The sequence below is a fragment of the Topomyia yanbarensis genome, chromosome 1 (genome assembly GCF_030247195.1).
Source record: "Topomyia yanbarensis strain Yona2022 chromosome 1, ASM3024719v1, whole genome shotgun sequence".
NCBI lineage: Eukaryota > Metazoa > Arthropoda > Insecta > Diptera > Culicidae > Topomyia > Topomyia yanbarensis.
In genome coordinates, this window is record NC_080670.1 from 51116464 (window position 1) to 51139288 (window position 22825).

General features: G+C 38.6%; 1 protein-coding gene across 2 annotated transcripts in view; it reads right to left on the reverse strand.

Moving 5' to 3' along the window:
* LOC131677591 (uncharacterized) overlaps positions 1-15598 on the reverse strand; it is a 98478-nt gene extending 82880 nt beyond the window's left edge. For both annotated transcript variants that reach the window (XR_009303399.1, XM_058957483.1), the window contains exon 1: positions 15526-15598. The gene's annotated coding sequence lies outside the window, so the exon portion shown is untranslated. The remainder of the gene's footprint in view (positions 1-15525) is intronic.
* Between the last annotated feature and the right edge of the window lie 7227 nt (positions 15599-22825).

Consider the following 22825-nt stretch of genomic DNA (forward strand, 5'->3'; position numbering starts at 1 on the left):
GGTTCGGTTGGAAACTTGGGACACTTTTCCCTGGCGGAAAAACGGTTCACCCCGAAGGCAATCAGCGAGAATGAGCACCTTTTGTTACTTTGATACAGATCGTGGAACTGACTTGTCCTCCGGGGCTCCCGAGCAGGGGTAATAAATTTGCATGAAACTGAATGTACCTTCGTAAGATACTTGTACTGTTACGTGCTATTTAGTGCTGATAGATAGAGCCGTTTTTTCATCAAAGGCGTTTGTACTTTTAACTCTGTTCACATTTTTTCATCAACTATAGAGTTTACATGTTATGAGCATAGTTTTGAACTGAGAATTGAAGCGCATATTGAATTCGTATACGTGCTAGTACACCTATTCGTATTATAGACACAGCAAGTCAGAACAGAATGCGCCAGCGTTAATTGGAGGAAAGTTAATCTGTTCCCTTATTTAGTTATTTGTCATTGATATGGTGGTTTCGAGGGTAAGGCGTTGGTCTTAAGCAGGGCCGTAGCGTGGTCTTCTGGCGCCCTTGGCGGAGTCTCAGTCTTGTACCCCTCGAGGAATATTTTTTGAAAACGATGTTTTCAATCAAAAATGCCTAAAAACTTCACACTAAGAATGATTTGAAAGGCCATCTTTGTAAACGAAAAGAGCAGTTTTGAAGATCTGACGCAAACATATTCAGCTTTGACAGATATATCGAAAGTTCGCCCAGAATTGATATTCTATATAAAGTAGGCAAATGATGACATTGGCGATAAGCCTTTTATTAGCGATTATCACGTCTACATGCCCACTCACAAAGTTGAGATCGACGGTGTAGTCACCGATTCGAGTCTTTCATGCGTTGATCTACTGAAGCACGGGGTTGGCTGTTTCAAGGAATCCTTGCTCCAGTGAGCAAAGATTAAATGGAAATCGCACTGGATAGGACAACATGGTGTGTCTCTTCAAACTCGTGTCGGGTGAACTTCGGCCGGAGTGCTTGGTGTTTAATTACGACTTCTCCGAAAAGGATAGCCATCCTGTTATTCCATCAGTTATTTGCACAAATGACCCATGGTAACAGTAAGGCGCGGTATGACAATTGCAAAGAGAATTATGAGAATCGCTCATGCATTGGGAATGCTGAAAAGTGTGCCTCTTGTGGAGTGAATCCACATGATCTATTACCATTCTCCGCGTGCAAACTGCTTCCGAGGAATGCTTTTAGCGTTGCTTTAAACGGCGCTCTAAGTACTCTTTAGCCCTTCGTTACCAAGGATTCCTGGTACTCAGAATATCATTACTTTATTTCGAATTGCCAGCTGTTGTAAAGATGTGATAAACTCCCAAACAAGTTTGGACTCACATTTCGATGACCTTATTGCCAACTAAGATGGGATGTTCGACTGGTGATTAATTAATCTAAAAGGTGCGTTTCGGCAGTACAGTCAAATTTCTTTTGCGTTGATTATTTCGTTATCTTCCCCAACGTTTCGACCCGCGGTTTGGGCCTTCTTCAGGGCTCGACAAAAAACGAAAAAAAGTCACAAATCGTTTAGTATACCGGGTAACAGTCAAACAGTCGGTTAACCCAATCGAAACTGACTGTTACCCGTATATCGAACGATTTGTCGATTTTTGAGGAGCCCGGAAGAAGACCCAAACCGCTGGTTGAAACGTTGGCGAAGATAACGATATAATCGAAGTAAAACAAATTTGACTGTAATGTCGAAACGCACCTTATTGCTAACTCGCGTCATTGTACATGTCCATGCAGCGATCGCTACTGTTTACTTGCTGTTCATGGTTGTTTGTTCTTGTTTGTTTATTGTTCTTATGGGTCACTATTGTATATCTGTCTTCGTCAACGTTTGCTTGTTTATTGGTGTTGCTGGCTGTTGATTTAGAGGCACTGGGCGCAATCGCTGTTGCTGCTTAGTTGGAACTGGCAGTAACTTTCAAGATACAAACTCCATCATTTATTGGATGGATTTTTGATAGTGTTTTAGCAACGTATGTCTAAGGTTGTTTATTGGTCTCGATTGTAGTAGGTTTATTTTCTTAACGGCGGGCCAACACATTTGACCAGAGTAGGTACACAGGTTACTTGCTTATATACTTTCGTCCTTTGGATGTAAAATTCAGATAGGAAGAGAAAGGTTAGATAAGCCAATCGTATAAACGCCATTTTGAACGCTAGTGAAATGGTTTCACCTAGTATTGCATATAGCGGGTGTCATTTCTCCGCATTTCAACATGAAGCTTTAAACGTGGTTTGATTTAATTTCTGCGTGGTGCTAGGTTTTTGTAAACGTACGTCGATTTTATCGTCATCGATGTATCAATGGGGTCTTGGTTTTAACGTTACCATATTCGATGTGGTATCCTTGAGATTAACGCTCCGGAAGTCGGACATATGGCCCACTAAACGAGCAGCCGCAGGTGCGCTACGACGATTTCCCTAAATTTTCAGAGCAGCGTACACTCAGTGCACTAGCGCGACTTCCGGAAGGTTAAGATATATTATTTTTTATAACCGGTGCACACGCACTGTAGGTATAACAGGAATAAATCGAAGCTGTGTTTCCCCGTAGTACTGGCAATATTATTTTCTGTGGCTCGCTTATTTGACTACACAGCCAGATGTAACGATACTGTATTGTTTGTGCAGTGGATAAGCAACAAAATGGTAGTCAGTATTGTTTGCTTACTTTTCTGATATCTATTTTGCTTTTGTGCTGTACAAGTTGGAAAGGTAGAACGATTTTCACAGTTGTTTGTTGGCCTTGACTAGCCTTCCTGCAAGCAGGGTTACCGTACAGTACTGCCTCAAATAGCTATTTGTAGCATATGAGTTAGACATGATAGTATTAATAGTAGTACACAGTGAGTAAATGAGTGATTGCAAATGCCTCGAGGTTTTAAAGAATATTACGAAGGGGCCATCGAATTTTTTATTGTCTTTTCTGAACTTATTTCAATTTTTTTTCAAGAACGGTAAGAAACAATATATTGAAGTTTTTTATATTGTGAATCACTTTAGCGTATGTTGACCAAAAACAGAAAACACAAATCACATTTTAGTGGCATGCCAAAAATTCTTTTTCATTCCATTCCCGGTTCCTTGAAGTTCTTAATGTAAAAAATAAATAAAATGCGGTATCAAAGCTCATACTTTCGTCAGAATTAAAAAAAATCAAATAGCGTCTCAAACCATATTTAATCACTTCGTCCTTGACGCACCCTTTTCAGAATTTCAATTTTTTTTCCAAGAGTTGTCCTAGTGGAGCTGTAGAGATGGATTTTCGGAAGGGCTCCCTGTTAGAATCACCCACTACAATTGCAGACAAGACGGAAAATGTCACCCACTAAAACATTGCTTACGGACAATTGCAGGTAATTCTGATTGTGATATTGAGTGTACGGTTCAGGTTTGCGGGCGCAAGCGACTTTACGATAGTGTTGTAATGAGCGTTTATTTGTACGCGGTTAAGACCGCAATAATCATATTATAAGAGCTACAGCGTTCGTTAAATCATCGGGGCGTTTCTGTGTTTGCGAAATCTTGGGCGTAGTTGTGCATGGATGAACGCGATTGCATGCTCGTCTTTGTGTGTCACCGCGAAGGGCTTGGGCGTTTGTAAGTTAACGTGTTCGATCGCGTGTGCGTGTGAGTGTCGCGTGGGAGTTTGTATGTCGCGTGTGCTAGTGTGTATGTAACTTAGCGTGGATAAATTCGATTTTGTTACATTCGCATATTCCCCTGTGTTCTTGAATGATCGTGTCGACTGTGAATCGGATACTTATTTTTCAGTATGCGGTTCAGATGCTAAAAGAGAGCAAGTTTCCCCATATTACTATAGTTCCCGGTCATGTCGCAATGGTGAGTATTTGTAGTAAAATATTACTTTTGCTAGAAAACTCGCCTTCAATTGCATCAAGAAGTTTTAAATTACCCGAATTTCGCGAAAAGTATAGGTTATGGAATGTTCTTTGAAATCAATACAAAATGAAGAGGATAGCTTGGCACTGACCTCGGGCATGGTTTCGAGAAGTTTTATGTACGATTTGCTTGTAGACCTAAAATAGTTTCAGTTTAAAGTTGTTCATTTAGATAAGTTATAGTTCTATTTGTCTGAAATTTTTAGAGAATGCTTTCAAAAGATTCTGCTTTTAGAAAACGCAAAATAATCAAAACGCAAAAAAATTTCAATTTTTTAACGTTGTTTTCTCTTCTCGAAGAAGTGACATGTACACAGTTACACCACGCGAGAAACTGTGGCCATCGCAAAAAAAAATATTCTCAAAGACTCCCATCTCACATTGTGACAAATGTCAAAGTAGACCCCCGCCCACTTCGTTTGAAATGTTTGAAATTGGTTCTATGGGAAAAAAGGGAGGAAAAATATATTAAATCCTATAATTTTGAGGTAGCACTTAAAAAAGTACAATTCACACCCCTTTTTAAAAGAAACAATCTAAGTATTTGAATGGAGACATTTCCGTTTCTCGAAAAATATGGGAAAGTGGGGTACTTGGTCATTTTGTCCCCAAAATCCCCAATTTTTAATAATTTTTCTGCTTCGTGATGCAAATCATAAATATTTTGCAATTTTTCTAATATGAAAAAAATCAGAAATCGAACGGAACCTTTTTGACCTTTGTCCGAATACGAGAAGTTGGGGTTATAGGGTCATTTGTCATTCATATTAAATTTTATTATTTTCTCGTGCATATATCTCCATTATTCTTCCCTCAATTTTAATAACCTGTACCTTTTTGAACGTGGAAAACAAATTAAAAATAGAATCGTTACCGGTAAAATTCAAAAACATCAAATTTTCTGATATTCTCGTGCGGTCGTTTTAGTTATCTTCAACAGATTTCCTGGACTTCTTCATAAAAGAATTAATACATTTGATATTCAGCTCCGTTCTGAAATGAAGGGTCAGATTTAACTTCACACTTGAGTATTGAGAAGAATTGGGGTAAAACGGGTACACACGTTTCGTGCGGTCCTTCTAACTATCTTCAATTGATTCTCCGGACTTTTACATTAAATTAGCTACTTTGGATGAGCCGTGTTCGACCTCTTCCCTAAATGTAAAACCTGATTTAACTTCAATCTTAAATTATACAAACAATACGGGGTTAAACGGGTTCACACATTTCAAGCCGACATTTTGACTATCTGCAATCGATTCCCAGGATCGTTTTATATAAGCAATTCAACTATTGATCAACTGCATTGAGACTCTTTCCTAAATATATTGCCATGTTTAATTTCTCTCTAGAGTTTTGGGGAAAATTGGAGTAAAACGGATTCATAAAACCATGATTTTTTTTCGTAGATATAGAAACATTAGTTCATAAAATCAAAATCTTCTGACTATTTTTTCGTGAACTATTTCACGAAATTCGGAATTTCATTCATGGATCCATTCAATCCTCGTAAACTAATTCATGACCCCTAATATATTAGTCACGATCCAATATCCGTGCTCGTGAAATGGTTCACAAAACGATCAAATATTATTCATGTATTCGTGAACTGGTTCATGATTCCTAATATATTAGTTACGATCCAATATCTGTGCTCGTGAAATAGTTAACGAAATTATGAAATATTATTCATGTATTCGTGAACTGGTTTACGATACTTAGTATAATAGTCACAACTTATCATTCGTTTTCATGGAAAAGGTCACAAAATCATAAAATATTATTCATGTATTCGTAAACTGGTTCATGATTCCTAGTACATGATTTATGATCTATCTAGTATCTATTTGCGTGATTGTATCTATTTGCGTGAACATCGCGACTAAGATCTTGAAATCATGAACTTTAATCCTGCTAACATCATGAGAATTCACAAGGATCGCGAATAAGCTCTTGAAATCATGAACAACGTTTGACTGTCGACTGTGTAGTCCAAAATCATGAACAAGAATCACAACAAAAACTAAACATGTCCACGGAACAACACCAGTAACCCATCCAAACCTTCTAATGCAACGCCACGCATATATCCGGGGCGAACTGGTTTTTCGAATACGATGTTTATTATTCATAATTTCAGGAACTTGGTCACGGTTTTCGTGAATCGTTCAGTTCACGAAATCGTGACGTTTTGTTCATGAATTTATGAATGGTATTTTTTTTTCTGTGTGCGTAAAGTTAAACTAAAAACCCAACATTTGGGGAGAATTGGGGTAAAACGGAGTAAAACGTTTTACACACGATCTTTTTATAGAATCATTGAACTTTTTTGTATAAGAAACGATAACTATGGTAGTCCGCAATCCGTTTTCTTACAAGTTATATAGCCAGTAATAAAAATAAACACTAACAAAAAGGGGAATTAGGGCAAAACAAGCATGATAGCGTACTTTGAGATCATTTTAAATACCTGCAATCGATTCCCCAGACATGTGCATATTTTCGATAACCGCACTTAGCGGCCTATCACGCTATTGACCGAAGTCGCGTTTTTGATACTTTTTTTCCACTGTGCGATGTGTCAAAACTAACACCAAAGTGGCGTCAGTCAGACACTAAAACCAAACAGTTCACACAATATGTGTGAACGTCTACAGCCTAAAGCAACTGGCTGGTACCGAGTGATGTCCCGGTTAACCAACCACAGGAGCTCTGGGTCGCTGATGAGTGTATAGGAAAACGAATTGTTTTTTGGCATGAGAGTCAAACGCCTGCGAGTATGCAACCTGTCTTTTACCTAAGGGGAAATAATGGATTAATCAATTTGCGCATAAGGGTACATTTAGGTGTATTTATGGGTTGTTGGGACCAGGTGTTTTGATGTTTGTTAAATATCGCGCGAAAAATATTTACAGTCTTTTTAAGGACCTGTATGGTATTTGAGCCCACGAGAATCTTTTTGGGATACCAGAGGGTACCAATAAAAATGGTCAACCAATTTGTTAATTGAGAAATCGAATTCATATTTTTGATGCCAAATGACTGAAACGCATGCAACGTCAAGATCTGGCTTCAATTCGAAAATCGAACTAGGATCATTTGGCGGCATCGCAATCATAAGTCAGTGTCAGATACTGATGAGATGAAGTTGAAACGCTTAGTAAGAATTATTAGTTACCCTGTTTACTGGACAAAATCATTTTAAAAAGAATCGTTTTTTACAAATTAGTGTTATTAACAGTAATTACAGGAAGGATAGATTCTGAAGTTAGCTCCCTAAACTACAATTTGGATTCCGGATCCTTCGTGAAATCTGGTTTCAAATTAGGAACAAATTAATGGTTCCGTTTTGCGTTGGCTTCATCCGGAGGGGGTACAATTTCACGCTACTTTCATATTATAGCTTTTCGCCCAAACTGCACCTAATTCTAGGAATTTAAGAACCCTAAATGAAGCAATTTAGTCAGCTAGACGTTACATCTAGTTGGCCATCATTGCCATTTCCCCACACCACCCAACTTATATGGCGCCTAGACAATAGAATGTGATGCGATACACGGTTATGCAGAGATTTATGGCTGACGATACGGAGTCCGAATTGGGGCGCTAAATTCGACACTCATTTATTTGAAGGTGAGCGTTTCCTTGTAATGTCGTTCATTGCATGCCACATGATCGTTTCTACAAGTTGCTTTCTTTATCAGAAATAGCTGCTAGAGTTTTTGTATATGATATTACATTGCATCTGGAACTTGACCTTTGGCTGTACGTAGTGTATTAAATGTATTTCCATTCCACAGATAGTTTGCTGTGTAAGATGCTTGCTTTCTTTACAGCTGCTTGTTGTGAACCAGCGTTATACTGGGGAAATCCATCGAAAATGGGAATCGAACGCAGGTAAAAATGAATTAAATTCTTCATCTTCTTCGCTCCTTATAGCAGTTGAAATCCTGCCATTTTCACACCGGTCTTTTAATTACGAGTGCTATCAAAATCAATTATGTTTCTAGTGCCAAGAATTAAATCGACACACCTTCACGTGTAAAGATTATACGATGCGCTCCTGTTGCTCACTCATGATAGCCAAAGAAAATGAAATCGATAAATCTCGAACGACCATCGCTTTGTATAATTACAATTGCCACGCTGCACGTAAAGAAGCCTCCCCTTGGTCGGAGATTGAAACGAATCGAGCAGCGAGTATCAAATCAACGTCCGGCAAAAGCAAATATCGATTGTCCGCCGACTGTTGATATGAGTTTGTAAACCCACTCGTTCACCTGAGGCACGTTCCGAAATTTCCCAGTAGCTGACGCCTTGCATCCATCACACCAGAAGCAATGCTTAGTTTGTTCGGCAGCATAGGAAATCAACAGTTATTTTCCAGGTGAAACGTGGGATGGACAATAGCAATGGTGAGATAGGAAATTGAACATACAGTTGACTGATAGGCAATATTTGCCGAACCGGGTACAGTAGAGTAAACAGTGATCCTGGGATGCGGAAGATGAACATGTTAATTTGAAACACATTTTTGATGTTCTTTGAAGCACAAACCGATAAACAAATGGTGTTACTCTCAAACTCGACCTAGCAAATATAGTTTCACTTTTCAATCAACGTGTTCGGAGCTACTGCGCCCCGTGAATAGGTATCCAAAAATAAGACATCATCACCACCCGTACCTACCTCAACTAGATCATCTTTCATGTTTCCCGCAGCAGTAAACATATTCCCAAACCGCCTCACCATTCCACTTTCGCCAACATTATATTTAACTTGACGTGTACTTGTTCCTGCCAGGGCCGACACAGACCGCGACACGGAAAAGTCCAACCATGTAGCAAAACAAAAAACGACGAGAAAAATGAAAGCGAAATTTTTCTGGCTTAATAATTACGACACTCATTTTCTTTTGTTACAAATGGCTCCATAAGCATAAGCTTAGCAGCGCGTATTACAGCAACCGGGTGGTGGAAACAATGGAAAAGCATCCCGCGGAAAGAGCAAATTTTCTGCCAAACAGAACAGTTAAATCGCAGTAAATGAAAGAGAATATTACGTGGCCCAGCAGAAGAGGAAAGGAAGAGGTGCACTTTACGACAGTTGCTTCCGTTGCGGCTTGCTGGAGGCGGTGAGGGTCAATAATGCTTTTAATTTTCATGTGATCCAAATCTTAGCTCTGGGAGGTTTCTCCTCCAAGAGCTTATGCAATAAATGATTTTGATCTTTGAATGCATTAACAGCTACACGAATCAAAAGAAAGGCAGAGAACAGTATTCTGCACCCATTAAAGTCAAAAGTACTAGTCTAGTCTACACAAACACAGCTAATACATGTAGGAATCCTGGAAAAATTTAAACGACGTACTACAATTTTTTTTGTGGCAGATGTGGTATGCGACGTTCTCCCATGCCGAATTCACATAGTGCTCCAAAACTATTTTCTTTAGTCGTTGGGGTCAAGAAACTCGAAAAACTTCCTTCGATCAATATCAGAGCTTTTCTTGTAGTTCTGGAAGCTGCTCAATTTTTACCTCCCGAAGCTCAATGCAATTCTCCTAGCTTTTTTAACAATAGTTGAATAGCTTGCAAAATGTAGTCGAGAATAGTCGAAATTGATAGGTTTTACTATTAGAATTGAGTGGGGTCAAGTAAGTCAGTTTTTTTGGCTACCTCGTGCGATGGTATTTTTGTACTGATTTTGGCAAACAGGCACTCATTGGAAAAGTTATACATCTGGCAACGTTTTGGCAATAATGATTTTGTGCATGGCTAAATATTTTTCAAGCTAAATCCAATAAGGTGAAGGTACTTTCTACGTCAACAACACCTTAAATTATTATATTGTTATCTCATGCAAAATATATGACACGCTTTCATTGATGACCAGCACTTTCCTTTCACATGAGCACGTAATGTTTTGAACGGAATTTTGAATTATTTAGAAGTTGATCGAATACTGGCGCCATCTTGAACAGATGCAATTGCGTTCTTTATGTCCTCTTCGCTTCGTTTTGGCGTATTCTGCAGGAAATTAAGCACAATTTTCCCTGTCAAAATAATTCAAATTTACATTATAGTAGTAACCTATAGTACCCCCATACGGCTGACCTATCGTGCCCCCTCTTGTTGATGTCCGTATTTTTTTCAAAAACAAAAATATCGAAAACCGACACATTACTCGCATTCAGCCATAATTTTTACGGAGGAAAAAACTCACTTGACATTTTTTGACAAGGATTAAATGTACTGTAATGAGGACGAAAAACAATGAGACGGCGCCTGTGGTTGAGTGGTAAGCGTGACCGCCACTCATTCCAGTTGGCCTGGGATCAATTCCAGCCGAGGTCGTTGAGATTTTTCTGAGGTGAAAAAATCTGTGGTCACGTCTTCCTTCGGAAGGGAAGTAAAGCCGTTGGTCCCCGGTCTATGAGTTTGGTAGGTCGATATCTAATCCAGATAGTGAAGTCACCTCTCTGGTGTCGGTAAAGAAGAAATTATCCAACTTCTATATTCTTACTAACAAAAATATCCTCCTCCTGTGATACTTGTGGAGTGCGCAGTAGTATATACGGCCTCTAGCAAAATCAAGTATCGGACTAACCATCCCTTCCCTTTCCTTCCGCGATCTACGTTCGGGCCTGGCCGGCACCGGTATTGATCAATAAATCTTTAGGATTACCAGGAGTTGCACATTGAAAGATGTCCCAAGCATTAATTATCTACTTATTCTCTGTGCAACTTCAGCTAGTCCAGATCGATAAAGGAGTAGCAGCCAGGGGTGGTCGCACAAGCTCAAGCCGTAATGAGGACGAAAAACAATGCGTTTTCGCAGAACAACACGCGAAAACATAAACGACGTCATCGATATTTGATAATTATGAGTTTTTGATTTACTGCGAAATACGGAATGGGGACCCTCACGTGTCAACTATTCTATTGACTAGGTATAGAAATAATACTGTTATCTCGTTATTGGAGACGCGTTTCCGAGTTTCTCTAATCATAATTCGACATTAACTTAGTGACAGGACTATGTACCGGATTAGAACCAGCTCTAAAAAACAAAAACATTTTATGTGTTTCTGAGGAAAACTTTAGTCCTGCGTGATGTCCCCTCAATACTGTGGTGTACAATCGGTGGGATTCAAAATTAATAAATTATATATTCGAAGTCGAAGAATTGTTCAAATTAGAGAAGAAAGTAATCTAAATAGTATTCATTTTTGTATTTCAATAGTACACTATTGAAAAACCCATAAAAATGAATAGATCTTGGAAAACGTGAAAACTCCTATACGCGATTCAGTCTATTCCTCTTTGACTCTACCAAATACTCAAGTTATAAATAGAGATGCCGCGAGTTCGTTTGAATCATTCAATGTTCGAATGCCAAACGAGCAACATACTGACCATATCGTCGATACGGCACAATAAGCGGTAGACGCTATGGATTTTCGGCACAGTTAAACCGTGTACAATTTGCACCAGTGTCCTTGCTGTGTGCAAAGTGTGCACCCTTTGTCCTGTCTGTTGGACATAAAATTTGATCTCCAGGCCATGTTGAACTTTCTCCAATCGAATTATTGTGGTAAAAAATTTAATTTTTAAATACTACTCTGGCCTTTAAATCGTATAGAATCCAATTCCGAATCTTTTTGAATTTCAACTTCATTATCTAACGGCTTCATGAACGTAGGAACTGATTATTATGATTTTACTTAATTGTTTTCAAAATAGGCTAGTCAACCCATGGATTTCACAAAATTTGGCGGACCCTTATACTTTGTCGGTATAAGTCAACCACACTATTTGAGCTTGTACATAACTTTTGCAATAGAATTCTTACGAAATAGAATTAACTCGGGCATCCAGTAAACTGAGTAAATTTTTGTGCTTTTGCAATTCTAGTGATGATACAACTGTTATGTACAACGTGTAGATTTAAAAAAATCTACAGAAACTTGTTAACATACGCTACGATGCAACTAAGTTCATTACAGTGGATAAACTTTTGTTGCGCCTTTTCATTGCCTACTACTATTTCCAACAGTACAGAGTCTCACAAAACGAAAAAAATGCAATTATTTTTGTAATGAACCTGATGATAAAGTGCTGAGGCAATAAAACATGCAACGTACCTTTGAGAGATTTTGTCAGGAATATTGTACAAACACTAATTTTGTGACGTTGATGGATAAGCTTTTTTTCCTACTGTGGGTACTGTAGGGTAATGAGCCTATTGACAGACACGTTTCATATTTCGAATATATGTGATACGTTTTTTCATCACTAAGGCATCTGACCACATGCTTCTGAAGGTATTTCCCAAGCACGGGCGAACTGGACTGGATTTGCGCCTACTGAAAGGCGTGGATTAGTTCGAGAATTTGGTGGGCGAATAGATTGAGTTATGTTAGATAGATTTTAGTTTTAATTTGTTTTCAAAACGTTGCGAAGCTAAACTATAGTGATTCTTGGTAGTCTACCCAAAAAAGTACTACCATTGGACCAAGAGAAAGCACTGATTGCTTTTTATTGTTATCACAGATTGCAAACGTTAGTATTTTATAGCAATCAAATTCCTAAGGGAATATTCAGCAGCCTAGTATTTATTACGGGAGTTTTAAAGTGAAATTGAAATGGAAACAATCCGATCCCCAGCAGAGTGTTTTAACTGATTATTGCGAATAGTTTTGTTTCGAACGTATACGCCGTTATCTTATTAAACACGTTTAAAATTATGTTTTGAATATGTAAAGAGTATTCAGCACTTAAACTCAAGTTCGATAGAAAAAATAATACTTTCTGGAATGGCTCAGTTTTGGATTCATAAGTTTTAGTTCTATAACATAAAAGTTAATGCCTTCCTAAGTATCTTCGAAGAAATAATTCCGAGCTCTCGACAATTCCGGGCTCGACAAATGTAATCTTTGCATTAGCCAATTTTTTTCAGGTTAAATTTGGCATTATAACGTTATGTAAATAGGCCTGTGATTATACGTAAGTCTTTTCGTTTTAGATCCATTAGTTTTTGGCTCTCATTGTATCTGGATGCAAGAATTTTTGTTTTCTTTTAGTAATTAATCTCTTACCTAAGGTGAATGATTCAGTTTGATAGATGGGGTTGAGGCGAGATGTAGGACTAAAATTTGAAATTCGATCCACGTCACGGAAATGCGGTTCAATCTTAAACGATTGTGGCTAAATTTGCGTCATTTAATCGCCAATCGATTTAGAAAAGTTTAACTTGAAAAGTATTTGCAACTTTATTTTGGATTTGGGGTGCATCCAGACGTGACTGATTCATGATTGCGTGGGGACGCGCGTTTGTATAATCGCACTTGAGAGCGAGTTTATAAATGTTCTTTTGATCAGAAGGAAGTTCTTACGTTTGTTCGGGAGCGTAGTTTTGCGTGGATGATCGCAATTGCATGTTCGAGTTTGTGACCAGAGCAAATTTTCACAGTCCCCCTTCTCATATTGTGACAAATGTTAAAGTAAGCTTAGATGATAAATTTCACATAATTTGGGCTCCCTTTGCTTGATATTTTTGACATTGACACTATGGTAAAATATGAGAAAATAAAATATTAAATGCTATAACTTTAGCATTCGGAAATTATGGAACATTCTTAGTATGTGATTGGAGATAATTTCAATATATGAAATTGGTATATTGAGACATTTTGTCCCCAAAATCCCCTATTTTTAATAACTTTTCTGTTCTATTCAGCAAATCATACATATTTTACAGTTTTTTAATATAAAAAAATCTCAGGAAGCGAACGGATCCTTTGCAATGTTCCGTTCGATTCCTGAGAATTTTTAACATTTGCTAAACTGCAAAATATGCATGATTTGCAACATAGAGCAGAAAAATTATTAAAAATAGGATATTTTGGTGGCAAAATGACACATAACCCCACTTTCTCGTCTTTTTCGAGAAATGAAGGTTATTTTCTTTCAAAAAAGTGTGAAATGTAATTTTTTGAGTGCTCCTTTTAAAGTTATACTGTTTAATATATTTTTCCATCATATTTTCCCATAGTTCCAATGTCAAAAACTTTAATTGAAGTAAGCGGGGCCTAAAATTGTCCAAATGGAAGTGAAATTTGGCATCTGAGGTTACTGTGATATGCGTCACAGTATGAAAAGTGGGAATTTGAGAATTCAAAAATGAGTGCCTTTTTTGCAATAGTATATTATTTTTTATATTATCATGAAGGACACGAGTGTTTCTATGGTAACGTGTTTAATCGTCCCGGTGTTTTTAGGTCGCGTATGCTAGCGTGTTTATAACTTCGCCAGTTTGAATTCGTTCTTATAATCATGTAGCCGTGTGCATATTCACGTGGGTTTTGGAAGGCATGCGCGAGTCTGCCTCATTCTAATGATTAGTTTTGAGTGTACGGTTCAAATGAAGGAATAAAGTAAGATCCTCCATCTTACGGGGGTGTATGGCGGTCTGAGACTTAATGTCTAGTGTATATAAGTTCTCGGACGAATATATTTCACGATCGCGCGAAAGTTGGCGTTTTTTGACACATGAGACCCCGTGTATAAATTCATAGGTATGCGCGTTTGCGACTGGATTTCTATTATCGCGAAGCTCTCGAGCGTTTGTATGCTATTGTTTGTATGCTATTGTTTCGTTTGCATATTCCCATGCTCGTTTGTGAAGCGTTTTTTGAAAAAAAAGTTAGTTGAGTTCAGTGATTCTAAAAACAAATCGTTGAAGAAACCCGGCGAGGGTGGCTGTAAAATTGTACGAACCATTTCATGAAATACACGATAAAGCTTTTTAGGATCATTGTTCGTATATATTACGTGGTTTTTCGTGTATTTCATCAAACAATTGGTACGATTTATGAAAAAGATTCTATATAGTTTCATGAAAGTTGAATTAGTATATTTTACGAAACTTGATTCTACGAAATCTATTCAGTTGCAGTTTTGCGAATATATTAGTTCAGCGTGCACTTCATTCACTCATCGAGAATTCCACCAATTGCATGATTAGGTCACTGCTCAAAAATGTCCGCACACCTCGAATAGCAACGGGGTTGCGATATGCATTGTTTACACACCGTCCCGACAGTTTTGTGCGAACAGGGCCACTTCAAATGTCCATTTTCTTTTCATATCAGGGTACGTTCGGCCAGTAAAAAAATTCAATATGTTTGATGGATTGAACAACGCGGGGTAAGCTTCATTTACCATCCCCATTTCATATCAGAGTGAAATAATTAATTGCATGCACTGAACGGAAAACGATCCATTTAACGTCGAACTAAGGCAGACAACATAGTAAAACGCCGACTTTCCCATCATTTAAATCAAGTCAGCCGCATTTTATTATCTATAATGCTCAAACAATCGTCATGATGTAAGCGATTTGCTTCTACACTGCTTCGCGAGCAACGGGCGGTTCGATGAACTGACAGAAGAAAAAGCCCAGATTCCTCGAACGATTTGAATTTGATTTTTTCCCACGAAGGTCACCCTTCCTCTTTTTTCTCTCTCCCTCTCGTTTTCTTTTCTAAATCGCTCGTCGTTATTTTATTTTCTGTTTCGTAAGCCAATTCGATTAAACCAAAATCATATTTACCGAAACATCGTATGCTTTTCCTTCGAAACGCGGGTTAAATCCTGTTTTCCAGTAAGGCCGGATAGCCGGAGTGCCACTGCAGAATCACAGCGAGGCGTTGTTTTCCCTTTCGTTGGGTTTCCACTTTGTAGGCTGACGGCCTGCTTATCACATACAATCGAATCTAAGCCTGCGGCGGCGCGCCATCGCACGGCAGCGTCTCATTCATTCACGGAATCAGAAATTTCATTCACTATCTGTTGGATTGATGGTGGTGGTGGTGGTTTTTAGTTTCCGTTTAATTGAATGAATTTGTACTTTCGTTCTAATGGGCTGTGGATTATGATACACATTGTTTATGCATAGCGATGGTTTTGACGTTAACGTGAGAGGGTTGAAGGGCTGGTAAAGTTTTTTCGAGCAGCTGTTGGTTACGGTTCTCTATACTTGGGTGATTTTGATTTATGTTTTATATGAATTACGTACATATATTGCTTGTAATGGTATAGTTTAAAATCGACAATGTATGACGCTTTACAGGAACTTTCTATACTATTTCATTTTAACGTGAAATACCATTTTCTCATATGCTTAGTAAAAGAATTCCATTCCACTTTCCAAACTTTAGGTCACTCGAACCAAACTTTCCAAATCTCTGAACGCATACTCGTTGAAAGTTTCAACAACAATGTTCACAACGTTTAAACATATGTAAACATGTTTATTCTGAATGTTTCCCTCTTTTTCGGGTTAGACCAAATTCCTTACACGCCGACCTGCTTTCCACCCGTGCTACACCGGAAAAGTTGTAATGATTTAATCATCATACTATTGTTGTTTAACGACTTCTTTCTGCACGGGTTCACTTTATCTTCGTTTGGGTTTTTCATTAACTGCCACACAACCACAACCGCAATAACACTGGACGAGAAGGCTTTGAACTTCCAGAAACAACAACAGTAGTATCCAAAACCGACCTCTGGGTCGGCGAAAAAGCTGGCTTGCAAATTACAAACAGAAGGCACTTGCACCGGTGGTTTTTACGTATAATTCACTCTCTTTCCTCTTGTCCTACCGCGCTAGTCTGCCCTCAGCCTATGGGTAACGGATTTAAACGAGTGGTACACTCAGACGACGGCGATAGATATTCAAAAATGCGTTGCGTAGATCACTAACGACGATCAAATAGAACTCCTTTGTTTGAGCTTCTTCTATCTATCAACCATCCATCACTCCTACTTTCAATACCCATAAATTTTCACTTGCTTTTCGACACGCAAACACACTTTCGTACTTCTAAAATGCTAATTCCGCACGAAATTTATGGACGCGTGCCTTCAAACTTCGCGTTACCGCCAACAATCGACCGTCGAGTCCAAAACATACGGCTAGCGGAGCCGCTTACACCAAACTGATTACAGGGCGAAAAAAACGTTCGTCAATTCAAACGGCAACTTTAGCGCGACGACTGACGATCTGCTCGTTTGACAGTCTTTGTTTGGGCATGAGGCGGGCCTCCTCATGCCTGCTGTTTGTACATACATATGTAGTCTATATGTATGTGGTATGCAGTCGTCCCTGCCGCAGTTGCCACAATCTGTACAGCCGGGACGGCCACTCTGTACATGTACAATAATATCAACAATAATAGCAACAACAACGGCAAACGACGACCGACAGAGTGCGAAAAGTACTTGAAACTTGTGAGGAATATGCTGGAAAGGGAGAGGGACATAAACAAGACAGCTGCCACAATCATGACGGAACGACTCCCTCCGAGTGCTAGGGATGATCGTTTGTTAGACGGAGCGGTTATGCGAGTGGAAAACTAGGAGCAAACAACGTCGAAAGAATGAACAATTAGATTGAATTGTTATGGAAAATATGCCTTTTATCTTTCGTATCAAGCTTGCTGATCTACACAACAAGAAATTCACTGCGTTTCTGATGTGAAGGAGACATCATAAGTTATCTTCCCCTAAAAGTAAAAGTTTTAGGCTTCACTGTTTATTCCTACATGAAGCTGCTGTGCTACGAGAACAGAGGCATATCCTATCAGTCAGTTCTGGGGAAAATTTTCGATCGGATCTAAGTAGCAATGAGCGATTTTCGTTATTTTCTGTACTGTTAGTCGCTTTTACATTCGCCCTTTAACTGTATGTATAATTTGTATAAATAGCGTCATCTTTCGATCTGTACTAGAAAAAAAATTAGTGGAAAGTTTTATAGTTGCGTCTTAATAATAAAAAAATAAACAAAGAGAGACTTAATGTTACTTAGGTCTTACGGAACATTTCCGTAGTGTTAGAATTTTGACTGACAAGTGACAACCAAAAACATGTAATATTGAACAACACTCGAATAGCGTATAAAACCTTCTCTGTCCTAGATCCTAACCCATATTTGAAGCACGTTTGTATCTTCAACACTTGTGTGCGTTCGATGATCATCCTTCGTTCACAATTACCAACGTGAGCAGTCTCAACAAAGAATCCTTATTCGAGGATGAGCTACCTGTTGAATAAAAAAAGCGTAGCTAGCTTGCTCCTTTTTAAAGTGATCAAACTATGCGCCAACATTTTTGAAAACGAGCTTAAAAAGCTCATGTTAAGAGTTGCCAGATATGGAAAAAGATGGTAGATGGAATGAAATGATCAAAAGCAGCTCATATAAATATATACCATTCTAGAAATCATTCGAACTATTTCCTATTTATGTAATACTCAGGGATGCCAAAGGTACTGGTAAACTACATTTTTTTCGGTATATTTACATTTGCACAAGCCGTACAGCCCGCTACAGCGACGCATCACTACAGCTCTTGCCAGAAAGGTAGCCAAACTGAGTACATTTTCCCGTAGAGCAGTAGAATACATTTTTGTTTTGCTGCTGTACTCCGACTGCTCGGTGAGAGTGTGGCGTAGTAAAGTTTGTTCTCTCGCTTTGTACACTTTTCTCTGCGTAGCCAAAGGGAGAGGTTCGCACACGAAAACGATGATGCCGGTCTTGGCGTAAACGAACCGCATTTGTTGCCGCCGTTTATGATTGAAAATATTGAATAGATTAAAAATATTAAAAAGTGTAAAATAAGGAAAGAGAAGCTGTACCGCTCGCGTCTGGTGGCTGTACTGGGGGCAGTATTTCTTTGTCATGTTACTGCTTTACTTACAGACTGCCGTACAGCGCTGGGCGTCCTGCAATAGCGAGCGACAGCAGCGTCAAAAGAGAAATGAGAATGTAGGCAGAAAAATTACAGCCGCAGAAAAGGTAGGCATTTTGCATCCTTGGTAATACTAACTATATTGCGAACACTGCTTACTGCTATATTCCAATCATTATAATGCAGCTATTAAACAACCCTACTCATTTAAAGTACCATTTCAAATAACTCCCGTATATAGCATTGCATTCGATATTGTACTTTTGTGTCGGAGTTTAATTCTCCTCTGGTGGTTTTTGTTGTTCGTATGTCTGTTTACTTTGTTCCAAAAACTTGTACATTAACATGATGAATCTTGTTGCAATACTACGGTGATAGCTCAACTGGATAAGTCCACCAGTGTCAACAAAGATATGTTCAGAAGACGGCGTCAATCTATAGAATTGAAAGTGTGAAAGAAGGTGATTGGAAAGAAACATTTAAAAGTTTTGTTTTTATTGGACTCGTTGTCTTTTCCCCGTCTCGCTAGCTTCAAAATATTCATGTCGCCATAGGGTAAAGTGCCTATTTTCACCATACTAAGCAAGGTGCCTCACTAATTCGTTAAGGTTCAAGTTACCTTTTTTGAGCATGTGTTAGTTTTGAACGCTGGGTAGTATGAGTAGGAAAAATTGTGTTCAGCTTTGCCACCGGATTATACATTTAAACCTTTTCAAAACTCTAAAAGAAGAATATCAGCCGATTTATCAGATCATAACGATTCAAATCATACAAAATAGCTGCTGGAAAAACTATCGGTTTCGCTAAATGGTGCTTTTGAAAAAGTGGCTGTGATTTTTTGTCACACTACCACACCGTGCTGGGGTACGCAACACAACAGCGCAATGAAAAAACCACAGTCACATTTTCAAAAGCACCATTCAGCTAAGCCGATGGCTTTCCCGGCAGGTATTTTGCATGAATTGAATCGTGATGATCTAATAAATCGACTGATATTCTTCTTTTAGAGTTTTGAAAAGGTTTAAATAGATAATCTGGTGGCAAAGCTGAGCACAATTTTTCTTACGCACACTACCAAGCCAGGAGGTAACTTGAGCCTTAATTTCTCGCTCTACAATCAACGAAATGTGTAAAAATTGACATCAACAGCTTTGCTTCGTTGTTAACAACCAATATCATAACACAAATGCACTGAAAAAAGTAAAATTCTCGCGTTTGAGCGCAACGAAAACTCGAATCGAGTGCCCCTATTGTTGCGCTACCATTTGACTCAATGCGTTGAACAAAGATGGCAGACACTGCTCTAACCAACGGCTTCAAATGGGTAGGAAGATAATAGAAACATGGCGCAAATGGGCTCATCACCCTATATTATATGGTTCTTAAATGGTATGTCGTAAAAAGGCGTAGGGAAAAACGCACGTTTTGATACGGTGACTGTTCTTAACAATGATTATTTTCGGTATGGTATGGTCAAAAATGGTTATTTTCGGTATTATACCAGGCAATGGTTATTCTATTGTTTATTGAACCACACTTTAAATGGTTTGATCAAGAAAGATAAACTTTTGATAATATTGTTGGTATATGGTACACATACAGGGTGTTTGATACATGGTTAAGAATCTCTCGAGGGTTGGTAGTGTTTGGTTCATTTGAAATTATTGATATTGTTACTCTGTACCTTTTCTACATATATCAGCCACGTTGCTCCTCGTCGGCCTGCTTTGGGGTGTTTGGTTGCCAGCTATAATCCACTTGACAAGCGATTATGCGCCGAGAGTAAGTTTTTATCGTACCTAACGTTCGTAAAATTTTGCGTCACAGGTGTTCACTGTGTTTGTATAACCGCCTAAGGAACCATTCATATATTACGTAACGCGTTTAGGGAAGGAGGGGGTTCGGCCAATTGTGACATGTCGTTACATATGTGGGAGGGGAAGTAATCTAGAACGTTACGCAACATGTTTTTATCGACGAAAAAAAATTTTTTTTAAAGAATTTGTTACGTAATTTAGATGGGGGGAGAGAGAAATTTGTGACAATTTGTTACATTTTGCGTTACGTAATTCATGAGTGGCCCTAAGCTCGCTCGTAGATACTTGTAGTTGGCGATGTTTTTTTTCTCATTCAGCTGTACTTTTTCTCTACCTGTGAAGTGTACAAGTAACGCACCCATAACATAATTTTTAAACACCCAACTTCGTCGAGAGACGCCTGAATGTTTTAATGAAAGTACATACCAGATGCTACACCTCAAAAAGATAGCTGATATATTTACCGAAATTTCGCTGTAGGTAGTAGAACGTTAGCTGCGAAACAAAGCTAGGATTAAAAAGTAGCACAGGAACCTTTTTAATTAAATGGCATGCTGTGACAATTATTTTCGAGTATCTACAACTGAACCAAAATAGTTAATCGGCTACCAAGTCGTTAAACAATGCAAACAGTAGCTATAAAACATGCAGTATTGTCTTTACGCTTGGGTATAATAGGTTCGGGCTAGAGGTTCCTGGTTTTAGGGGACCCACACCTACACTGATAATATAAATTCGAAAATATAATGAAATTGATCATTCAATGCATGAGTTCATTCGTCGTTTTCTGCAACCAAGTATTTTCGTGCAGAAAACGACGAATGTAAATAATAGGTTTCGCTCATTTCATGAACAAGAATGGCCGCTTGGTGAATGAAACTTTTCGTAAATTTTACATATTTAGTGTACACTGCACGAATATTATTGTTGATAACGACATTATTTTTCGTAAATAAAACGAAATGTTTTGTTTATTTTAATATGATTTCGTTGGTCGCACGAATTCATTTCGTTCATCCTAGAAAAGTTTTCGTATTTATTAGCCTCTTATTGTTTTCATTCGATCTTTTGGGATCGATTTTAGACAACACCAACTTTATTTTATTCATAAAATCGATTTGGCCAAATCGATTTTATTGTGGTATGAAGAAATGGCCGCTTGATAAACGAAAGTTTTCGTAAATTTTGCTTATTTAGTGTACATTGCACGAATGTTATCGTCGATAACGACATTATTTTTCGTGAATGAAACGAATCCATTTCGTTCATCTACGAGAAGTTTTAGTATTTAATGGCATATTATTTTGACATTGCTCCGGTAGAGAAAAGCTTAAATTCATACAAAACCAACGAGCATGGCTCAACTGAATCCGTGCTACCCCGAATTCTGGATCAAGTGGAAGCGAAAGAGGTTTTATTATTACAAATATATCTTAAGTGGGTTGATAGTAAATTCTTCGGTCACAAATGTATTCTGTACAATCAGGTGAAACAGTTCGGAATGGTCACTTATTATACATTCCATGGAAAATCGTCTCTACTTTTCGAATTGCAAGGTCTCGCTTTGCCCCTTTTTCTGGAGGGGTTTAAAATCGACATTTTTGCATGTTTACTGATATAGAGGAGCATGGTGCAAAATAACAACTGAATAAAACGTAAACAAACACTTTTTGTAGAGATTTAAAGAAGTTCTATCCAATTATTATGTTGTAGTATAATAATAAGGTTACGATGGACGGTGTAAGGTGTGTCAAAATTACGGGCGGCCTCTCGGGTCCGTTTGAAACACGCAGGGGACTAAGACAAGGCAATGGGTTGTCCTGCCTGCTGTTCAATATGGCACTGGAAAGTGTTATGCGAAGAGCGGGGTTCAACATGCGGGACACGATTTTCACGAGGTCCGGACAGTTAGTGTGCTTCGCTGATGACGTGGACATAATCGGTAGAAACAAGGAGACGGTAGCAGATCTGTATACCCGACTGAAGCGCGAAGCAGCACGAGTAGGACTGAATGGAGTAGGAATATGTCTAAGACGAAGTACACGTTGGCTGGCGGAACCGATCGTGATAGGGAACGCTTGGGCAGTAGTATTACGATTGACGGCGACGAGTTCGAGGAGGTTGACGAGTTCACCTATCTAGGCTCATTGGTAACTGCGGACAATAGCATCAGCCGGGAGATCAGAAGGCGTATTATCTCTGGAAGTCGTGCTTACTATGGGCTCCACAAAACTTTGAGATCCAGGAAGCTTTACCACCGCACTAAATGCGTCATGTACAACACACTGATTAGACCGGTGGTTCTCTACGGGCACGAAACGTGGACAATACTCGAGGAGGATCT